Source organism: Crocuta crocuta, unplaced genomic scaffold (assembly GCF_008692635.1).
Source record: "Crocuta crocuta isolate KB4526 unplaced genomic scaffold, BGI_CrCroc_1.0 scaffold22, whole genome shotgun sequence".
In the NCBI taxonomy this organism is placed as follows: domain Eukaryota; kingdom Metazoa; phylum Chordata; class Mammalia; order Carnivora; family Hyaenidae; genus Crocuta; species Crocuta crocuta.
The window spans coordinates 754,797-766,327 of record NW_027528390.1 but is presented as its reverse complement, the minus strand read 5'-3'; positions in this window follow the sequence as shown (position 1 = coordinate 766,327).

Sequence of the window (11,531 nt, the reverse complement as noted above, 5' to 3'; positions counted from 1 at the left end):
TTTGTTTTTTTTTTTTTTTTTTTTTTTTTTTTACTTTTCTTTGCTTACCTGAACGATTTGTATTCTCAATAGTTATGAAATGTTTTCAGGGATTTCCATTTTTATTTCATTAAGTATTGACTTTATTACATAGATTTCCTTTTCTCTGTATCACATGTATTTTGGCAACTCTCACTTACATATCTGCCTGTACATCCTCCACAGCTTGTCAGAGCCTCACACCATCTTCTATACATAATAAAAACAAAATATATTTCATATTTCTTTTGTAAACTGTTCTGTACATACTTTACATCTAATTTTCCATTCTCTCACTTTTTAGTATCGGTAAAAGTAACATAAACAAAAACCACAGGTGAAGGAAAAGGCTCTATGTGGTGCGCTAGTGCCTGTGTGCACTCCAAGAAGTGACTCTTGGTGACGTACATAGTATTCATCCCAAGGACAGCTCCCAGGGAAGACTTTACAAAAACATGGTGCTGAGTAACCTGGTGTATCAGAAGTTAGTATCTGTTTATTTGCTTTTATCTTTAAAGAAGCAAATGCTGTGCTGTTCTGTACATTCTGACTAGTCCGCCACTTCCTCGGGCCCCAGGCGACACTGAGGAGCAGCGAGGCCCAGAGACCGCCATGCTCACATCCCACATCCCGAACACGTGGTTCTGGCTTCGTATGGTTTCTTGAGTTTCTAGTTGCTTCAGTCCTACAGTAGAGCCCTGGGTCCACTTACAGAAGGATGTCCTTGTACTATCGCTGTGCCCTTGACCTCTTTAGCTCTGATCGGCTCAGGTTCCTTTCCTTCCAATGCTGGTGATAACCCCCCGCCTCTATTTCAATTCCATTTGCATGAGCTGACCCGTGGTCACGTGAAACTATGCTCATCCAAGTGGAGAGGATTCTATGCCCTCGGTTATACAATAACAAATACTGTGGGTGCAGGGGAGTAAATTGTTGTGAGAGCAAAATGAATGGCTTAGAACTATTTTCCTCTAGAAATAGCTATTAAATTATTCAGAAATACTAAAAAAGAGTTAAATTCATCTCACCTTTATTATGAGCAAAATTATTTGTAAGATTCCAAAATATGCTTTTAATCACAAAAGTATATTTTAGAGGCACCAGAGTGGCTCAGTCGGTTAGGCATCCTACTTCAGCTTGGGTCATGATCTCATGGCTAGTGAGTTCAAGCCCTGTGTTGGGCTCTGTGCTGACAGCTCAGAGCCTGGAGCCTGCTTTGAATTCTCTGTCTCCCTCTCTCTCTGCTCCTTCCCCACTACTGGTCTCTTAGTCTCTCAAAAATAAATAAACATTAAAAATTTTTAAGTATATTTTAATTCACTAATGTGCTAATAAACATTCTGCATTAATAAAAAATAAACTAATAGGTAGAAATGACTTTTCTCCAATGTATAATGCATCTATGTAAGTTGACTGCATCAAGAGCTTGGGGAAAAGTAATAAAAGATTTAGGTTCTGTGTTACATCTGCACAGTATCAATAGTTCACATAGTCTAAGAGCATTTAGTGAGGCATCACAGGGCACTGTCACCTTCCAAGGAAAGTAATCCAGATGTTGTGCTGTCTTTCTCTCTTCCAGAAGCTGTTTCTCAATTTAGATAGACAGACCTAGATACTATCACCTGGTAAAAATTTAAGTGACAAAATGTGGAAAATCGGGTCACTTTTTCCATAGTATTGCAGGCTTCTGGTTACATCATAATCTTCCTGCCCTTTTGAAACATCTCTTTTTTGGTTATTGTGTTAATCTGAGTTTTCAACTATATTTTCTTCTGAAATGTTTGCCTTTGTCATCAACTTCCCCACTTCAGTTCTTTTTCTCGTAGTATAACCTGACATAAAAGGGGATAACAAATCAGATTGGTGCATTGAAAAAATAAATTATGGTTTCAATATAAAGAAAGATTTTACAATTCCAAAACCTTTTCTGTTTAAACCCTGCCTTTCTGAGCACGTACATCTTCTCGAGCCATTTCCACGTTATCCTGGGATAAAAATAATACTCTGGTTCTGTAGATAGGTAATTCATCTGGTGCTACTAAAGGATTCATGGTAAGTACCCTGCATAGCAATGTGTATTAAAAATATGATAATTTTTTTCATTTTAGGAATATACTTAGAGAAATATTTCTTCCTGAAAAAAATATTTTGCCTCTATAAATAGAAATGGAATGCCTACTAGCACATTAGAGCTAAAAAGATATAATCAACCAACACAATAACTTGATACTTCAAATCGTGGCACATTTGAGTCAGTATCAATGTTTATAGGATAATAAAATCACAGCTTACATTTCTAAGAACTAATAAATGTAATCTCATGAGAACAACCTGAATAAAAATGGCTGAATTGTATCAGCCATATACCAAGTAAGAAGGAATTTAAGATATCCTAAAATATCTGTCTTCTTACTCAGGAAAAAATGTAAGGATTATTTTCAACTGAAAAGTTCTGAAAATAACAAAGAAAATAATAGTCAAGATGAACGAGAAGGAGAGCTGAATCATGCTTAAGAAGCAAACAGACACTTCCACTAAACTGCATGCAACATCAATCTTATTGAAACAAGTACTCATTCAAGAATGGAGGAATTCCTCCCAGGAGGATACAGAATAATATATACATAAAAGGTGTACAGAAAACAACCCCTGTCCAAATTATCTCTGTACATGCCATATACACCAAAACTTATGAAATGGAACAACAGAAGTTGTAAGAAGGCAGTTTATAGCCATAAATTCCTACAGTTTAAAAAAATCCCAAATAAACAACCTAACTTACACCTCCAGGAATCAGAAAAAGAACAAATTAACACCGAAATTCAATGAAGGAAGGAAATAATAAATACTAGAGCATAAATAAATGCAATAGAGACTAGAAAGACAATACAAAAAAATCAATGACACATAGAGTCACCATCTTGAAAAGGTAAAATTGACAAATGTTTGGTTAAACTAGTAAAGATAAAAAGTGAGACAAAAATAAACAAAATTATAAATGAAAGAGAAGATATTACAGCTGATACCACAGAAATACAAAGGGTCATAAGCTGCTACTATGAACAATTTCTACACCAACAAAGTGGATAACCTAGGAGAAATGGATTAATTCCTAGAAATATACAACCTACCAAGACTAAATCATGAAGAAATAAAAAATCTGAACAAACCAGTAACTGAGTGAATTGAAACACCAATCTAAAACCTTCAACAAAGAAGAATTCCAGCACCAAACGGTTTCTCTGGTGAGTTTTACCAAATACTTGAATAAAAATTAATACCAATATTTCTTAAATTCTTCCAAAATAGTGGGAAGGAGGGAACACTCCCAAACTCATCTAATAAGGCCATGATTACCCCGATAACAGACAGGCAAATACAAGACAATATCCCTGATCAATACAGACACAAAAATTCTCAACAAAATACTAGGAAACCAAATTCAACATATTAAAAGGATCATTCATTATCCTCTGAGCTTTATTCCTGAGATACAAAGATGGTTCAACATATGCAGATCAGTAAATGTAATATACCACATTACAGAATGAAGGATAAAAATCATATGCTCATTTCAATAGATGCATAAAAACACCTGACAAAATTCAACATACTTTCATAATTAAAAATAAGAATAAATGGGTACAGGAAAAGCGCACCTGAACCTAACAGAACCTGTCCAAGACAAGCCTGTAGCTGACGTCATACTCAATGACAAAATGTTGGAAGCTTTTCCTCTAGGAACAGCGACAAGACAAAATGCCCACTCTCACCACTCTTATTCAATACAGCACTGGAAGACCTAGCCAGACCAATGAGGCAAGACAAAGAAATAAAAGGCATCTAAACTGGAAAGGAAGAATTAAAATTATGTCTGTTTCAGATGACATGCTCTCATATACATAAAAACCTAAAGATTCCACCAAAACCTGTTAGAAGTAATAAATTTAGTAAAGTTTCAGGATACAAAATCAAAGTTGAAAATAGCAGTTACATTTTTATACACTAACAAGAAATGACATGAAAGATAAATAATGAAAATGATTCCATATACAATAGGATAGAAAAAAATATTTAGTCATAAATTTAATCAAGAAGGTTAAGATTGGTGTACTGAACATTATGACGCTGATGAAATAAGTTGAAGAAGACATAAGTGAGTGGAAGGATATTCTGTGTTCATGGATCAGAAGATTTAACAATGAGGAAATGTTTCTACTACTCAAAGGCATCAGTAAATTCAATCAAACAGCTATCAAAATTGCAAAAGAATTTATAATGGAAATAGAAGAAAATGATCCTAAATTTCATATGGAACTACCAAAGGAAAAAAAAAATAGTCAAAGCAATTAGAAGAGAGCAGAAAAAAGCTGGAGGCATCACGCTTCCTGATTTGAAACTATATTACAAAGCCACAGTAATCAATACAGTATGGTGTTGGCATACCGTGATCACATGCACCAATGGAACAGAATTGAGATCCCAGAAATGAACTAACACATCAACAATTAACTAGTATTTGCCAAAGGAACCAAGAATACCCAATGGTGAAAGAACAGTCTTTTCAACAAATAGCGGTGGGAAAACTGGATGTTCATATATGAAAGAATGAAACTGGATCTCTAGATCACTCACAAAATTTAACTCAAATGAATTAAAGACTTAACTGTAAGATCTGAAGCCATAGAAATCCTATAAGAAAACATAGGAAAAAAGCTTCTACATTGGTCTTGGTGATAATTTTTTGGTATGACAACAAAAACACAAACAAAAGCAAAAATAAACTACATCAAAGTAAAAAGCTTCTTCAAAAAAAATCGACAAAATGAAAAGACAATCTATGGGATGGGAAAAAAATATTTGCAAATCTTATCTCTTATAAGGGGTTAGGATCCAAAATACATAAAGAATTCATACAACTCAGTAGCAAAAAATTTAATTAAAGAAATCAATAAACGAAATAGAGAAACAAATGAAAATACAATCCTAATAAAAATGACATTTTTCCAAAGAAAATATAAAAAAGCCAACAGGCACATGAAAAATGTACTTATCATCGCCTGTCATCGGGGAAATGCAAATCAAAACCGCCTATGAGAATGGTTATTGTAACTAAGACAAGAGATGACAATAACTGATGAGGACATGGAGGAGAAGAAGCCCTTGTACACCGTTGGTCAGAAAGTAAAATGGAGCACCTGGGTGGCTCAGTTGGTTGAGCACCCAGCTCTTAATTTCGGCTCATACCATGATCCCAGGGTCATATGACCAAGCCCCATATCAGGCTCCTCTCTGAGCACGGAGCCTGCTTAAGATTCTCTCTCTCTCTCTCTCTCTCTCTCTCTCTCTCTCTCTCTCAGTCTCTGTCCCTCTCCTCTGCTTGCATGCACTCTCTTTCTCTCTCAAAATTAAAAAAATAAATAAATAAAAAGTAAATTGTTACATCCAATATGGAAAATAGTTCCTCAAAATAAATAAGTAAAAGCAGAACTGACATATGATCCAGCAATCCCACTTCTTGGTATATATCTGAAGAGATAAGATCAGATTTTCAAAAACTTATCTGAACCTCCATATTCACTGCAGAATTACTTCCAACAGCCAAGACATGGAAACAATGTAAGTATCCGTTACTGGATGAATGGATAACGAAAATAGGATATGTATTGATATGTGATATGGATTGTGTGTGTGTGTGTATCAGACTATTCTCCAACTGTTAAAAAGAAAGAAATCTTGGGGCACCTGGGTGGTTCAGCCAGTTAAGCGTAGGACTCTTGATTTTGGCTCAGGTCATGATCTCACAGTTTGTGAGATTGAGCCTTACATGGGGCTCTGGGCTGACAATGTGGAGCCTGCTTGGGATTCTCTCTCTTCTCTCTCCTTCTGCCCTTCCCCTCCTCAAGTGAGCACCCTCTCCCTTAAAATAAATAAATTTAAAAAAAAAAAAAAGGAAATCATGTCATTTGTGACATGGATGAAACTGAAGGGCTTTATGATAAGTAAATCAGGCAGAACAAGACAAAAAGTGTAGGATCCCACTTACATACAGAGTCTCAAAAACAAACAAACAAATTAAAAAAAAACCTCAGAGGAATCAGATCTGGATTTCTACTCCTAGATGGCTACAGTTAACACTACTGTGTGGTATACTTTCCAAGTTGCTAAGAGAATAGATCTTAAATATTCTCACTGTAAAAACGTAACTATGAGAGATAATGGATGTGCTACCTAATCATACTGTGGTAATCCTTTCACAATATTCACAGATTTCAAACCATCGCATTTTGCACCTTAAACCTACACTGTCTTATATATCAACTACATCTCAATGAAACTGGAAAAAACTAAAGATGAACAGTCATAAAATACACACACACACACACACACACACACACACACACACGGTGTATAGAACTAAACTTTAAAACTATTTCAGTAAGCTAAAAGAGGGAAGGTATCCAAAGGCAAAAGGAATAAAGAGTGGGCAAGGCAAATATATAAGAAACTGTTAAAAATTCAGAAGTATAATAGTGATAAGAGGCATTAAGTAAACTATTAAGAGAAAATTAAATATAGCATTTACAACAAAAGTTATAAAAACTGTACAGGTGTAAAAGCATTTTTGCTAAAAAGAAAATCAATTAAAAGTTACTTCTAAAAGGTATCAGCTCGAACTCTCAGAGTCCCCCAGTTTAGGAAAGCTACAGTAGTTTGATGCCCACCTAACTGAGAGGGAAAGAGCAAATATCTGTTAAACCACATGGGGGCTCTTTTCAATGGATCTCCCCCGGGCCCAAGAAAGGTTGTGGGCCAGAATCTCTTGGCCAACAGGAGATGTAGGAGGTATTCAGGAGCTAGAACTGTGAGGAAACAGGAGTAGGTACTTCTCTGGGCTCTTTTTTCCTAGGAACAAAATATTTGAGATTCGGGGGAGAGACAGAATCCAGTCCCTTCAGCATTCCAAGCAAAATCTCACTGCTCACTGGGCAACTGAGGATTTAACATCAGTCCGTGTGATCCACCAGACCAGTCACTGGAAAACAAACCCATCTGGCCATTTTAATCGATTCAGAAAGAGCTGAGGACAAAACTCAGTGCTCACCCTTCGCTAAAAACTGCTACCAAACTCAAAATTTGCTCAACCTGAGTCTCTACAAACAAATTATCAAATAATTGTGATGAAGAAAAGAATGAATACATATGTTCTGGAATTGGGAAAGCATCACGACCCTCACCAGTAAACAAGAAAAATAGATAAGAGACATAAAGACTAGAAGGGTGGGAGCCTATTTTTATTTGTAGCTGACATGACTACCTATTCAGAAAACTACAGCAAGCATGTAAAAGAGCACTATAAGCACAGGAAACAAGGTCTGTGTACACAAATTCAACTGTATTTCTCACTAATAACTATGGAAATTGTTGGAAATGGAAATGGAAATTAAAATGAGTACCATTATCATTTGCATCAAATATATGAAATATTTAGGGATAAATTTAACCAAACATGCACAAGATTTGAATGCTAAAAATGACGTAACCTAAAGCAAGTAAGTCAAAACCCTAAAGAAATAGACAAATATGCCAAATTAAGAATCAGACAACAAAAATGTAAAGATGTCTCTTCTACCCAATTTAATCTATAGATCCAATGCCACACTGCTCAAAATAATTATAATTTTTTAACAAACATCGGCAAACTGATTCTAAAATTCTAAAATTCATATTGAAGATACAAGGACGTAAGTTAGACAAGATGATTTTGAAAAATAATAAAGTCGCAGGATTTAGACAATCTGATGTTAAAGTTGTCACAACACTACGATATTCAGAACAATGTGGTGTTGGNACCCACAATTACATGTTCAAATGATTTCCCATGAAAGTGCCATTCAATAGAGAAAGGGTAGTCGTCAAAATAAATGGTAGTGACACAGATGGACAGTCATATACAAAAAAAAAAAAAGAGCTCTGTTTCATAACTCACAAGAGATGCCTAAACTGACTTGAAAGATATCATAGTCTAAATATAAACCTATAAAACTTTTAACAGAAATTATAGGAGCATGATTGTGTGACCTTCAGTTAGGTAAAGTTTTCTTATGCAGGACAGACTATGAAAGAAAAATACAAGAAAAAATTATTATAGCTGACTTTATCAAAATGGAAACCTTTAGCTTTTCAAAAGACACTATTCAAGAAAAATAAAGATCAGCAATGCAGAGGCAGGAAATGTTTGTAAAACACATAGCTGATAAAGGTCTTGTATGATGATTATATAAAGCTCTTCCACAACTCAGTTAATAAGAAAAGCAAATGATCCATCTAAAAATAGGCAAAACATTTACCCAGAGACTCAACGGAGATGAGACACGGATTGGAGGCAAACACATGGACATGCAGGTACGTGCACCCTGAAAGCAAAATGACCCACTGTTACACATCAATTAAAAGCAGGAAGAAAAATACAAGCCAATGTTAGAAAGACAGGAAACAACGAGAACACGCACATATCATTGGTGGGAGTAAAACAGGTGTAAAAAAACACTTTAAGAAGTAATTTTGTAATTTCTTAAAAGGTAAAAGTATATGAGCCAGCAACAGCACTCCCAGGTACACTAAGAGGAAAGAATAGACATGCCCACGGCAAAGACGGTGGCCATCACATGCTGGGTGCTTGAGCACGGTGGTAATTCAAACACTCAGGGCTAACAAGGAATCAGTCACTGACATGTCACGACATACACGAACCCCAAAGGCATTAAGCCAAGTGAAAGAAGCCAGACTCATGAGAACTCTGACTCCCTAACTTCATGCATATGGCATTCCAAACGACACCAAATCATAGGGATAGACACTCAGACAGATGACAGCCAGGAGCTGTGGTGGCAGATGGTGATATATTTCCATTTGCTTCCAAAAAGCCGGAGACTGATTTCTGCTGTGACTGAAATAGTCTTATAACATGCTGGTTATAAGACTGTCTAAAATTGCCAAAACCCATAGAAGTGTGCCCCTAAAGATGGGAATTTTTATTGAATTCAGATTTGACCTCCATAAAAGTGACCCAAAACACTCCCGGATAAATCACATTTTGAATCACATTCTGAATCATCAAGGAAGAATTATTCAGCCGACTCCACTTGCACTAAGTTTCATCAAATGCATTGTAACTTTATCTGAGGCTTTGAAGATTTCAGGTACTCAAACAATAATTTCAGTGAATCATTATCTAGAAAACATCATGCAGGAACCATGCTAGAGTTCAAAGGTAAACTGAGGCACATGACAACTTGCAAGACGTCATTTGAGCAAACATTGATTCCAACCCGGCAGCGCTAAGCCATAAGTGGTAAGGAAAGGCTTTTAAGAAGACACAGACACAAACCAAGTTATTTGGTGGCAGTGTGAGCATGTTCCTTATTTGGGAGAGCTGTATCATTTGCTAGATCCAAGAGCATTGATTCAGACTCAGAAACATTAGAGCGACCTCAGTCTGATGGCCTTCTTGTTTCATTATTTGAACGCTAGTTGTCAGAAAACATATTGTAGAATTAAGAATGAGGATCAACAGCACACACCTGTTTGGGGCTGCTTCGCCGGAATATACACATTTGGGAGCATTCATGGTTTTTCCTTCAAAAGCGAATCTAATCTGGTGACATCCTGGACCCTGGAGATGTAGAATTGGGATGACACCTGGGAGAAGCTTCCTACAATCCCAGATCTGCTGAGTAGAACATTCAAAATGGCAAAGGACTGCAAGAGAGTTAGAAAAGCTAAAGCTACAGTTTTGTAGAATTACGGAGAAGGAATAGAGCAATGTGGGACATCTGACATGCACTGTGGGTGGGGGGAAGGTGTGGGTGTGTGTGCATGTGAACGGGCACCTTATGAATCCAATTCAGCTTTGGTGTTTCTCAAGGGAAGAAAGAGCATAATTCAATCATTGTTTTATTGCTTGTTTACCCATCCAATCACTTCAGATTTATTTATTATATAGGAATATGTCTGTGTAATCTGTATGCTAAGCTGTAGCTGCATAACTTTACATAAGAGACCCATGAATTGACCCAGGACGTCTGGAAAACGTTTAGGGCATAAAAGACAGTTCTGCCCCTAACAGAACTTAAACCTACCGTTGGTGGAGGGGGCGGTGACAGACACGGAACTGGGTGGCTTCCAGGGGGTATGAAAATACTATGAAGGGAAAGCGATTAGGGGATTCTGAGAGTTGCACGGAAGTTACGCATGATGGGGTCCAGAGAAAGAGTCCCAGAATGAGCGCCGAAGCCAAGAAGCAATCAGGAAGATGCGGAGTGACCAGGCAGATGGGAAGCGCACGCCTCTGGTGTAGACGGGTGTCACAGGAGACAGGCGAAGGGAAGCAGGCTGGCCGAGGCTGGGCGCGACGGGGAGGGAGGTCGGGTCCCCTAGGGACTGCTGAGCGACCCTACAAGGGAAGGGCCTGGCCCCGCTTGGGCTTACGACCACCAGGGAGACCCAACAGGGGCTGGCCGGGGGCTCGCTCCCGATGCCCTGGCTGGATTGGGAGGGGGCGAAACACAGTCAAGGGGGTTCCGGAGGGTTGGGGCAGTGAGGAGGCCGCAGCCCAGCACCCACCGCGCTGTGCGAACGATAAACCCCGCCTCACGGGGGAAACTGACCAACACAGGGATTCACTCACACGGCGCGTTCCCCCCCTGAGAGCCGCACCCCGGCGGCCAGGGCGCTCCCCGCCACCCCGCACAGGCAGGCCACCCCCCTGCACCTGCACCCCCGGGACACGCAGGCCAGTGGACGCTGAGCCCCGCGGCCGCGTCTACGAGGCGCGGCGCCCTGCCCTCTGCCCCCGCAGCCCCACGACACCCACCCGGGGTCCCCGAAGTGACTCACTGCCGCAGAGGGGCCCCCGCGTCCTCNCTGGCCCTGGGGACCCCCAGGAACCCCCTTCCCCTCCGCCCCCGCAGGTGCCCGGCCTCTCCGAGCAGCCTTGCTGCGGCGCCACCTCGCGGCTGTCCCCGGGGCCGCACCTGCCGCCCCTGCAGCCCCTGCCGCACCTGCAGCACCTGGCGGCCGGGACCCTCCGGCTGGAACCCATTACTAGGCCCGGCCCAGCGCAGTGTACCTGTAGCAACTATACGCCAGCTCTTGTTTTTGTTTTTGTTTTTTTTAAGCTGGTAAACAAAAGTAGGTTTTGAACACACATTTGCCTAACTCTGATGCTCACACTTTTGTCCTATAATTCATTGCTTTCCGGACTGCCGTCAGCGAGATGACTCGGGTAACTGGGCTCGGAGGTGACATTAGGGGGAAGAGAGGAGGAAAGGGGAGCAGGTCTAACGGGTGCGTTGAGCTCAGTTTCCCAACGACACTGCCGAAGGGCCTATTATATCCAAATCATCTTGCAAAATGTACTTGAAATTAGCATACAGAACTGTTTTTGTTAACCAAAAGAGGAAATGTAATATGAATATGGTTTTAAAAGAATTTTCTTCCTAATACAAATC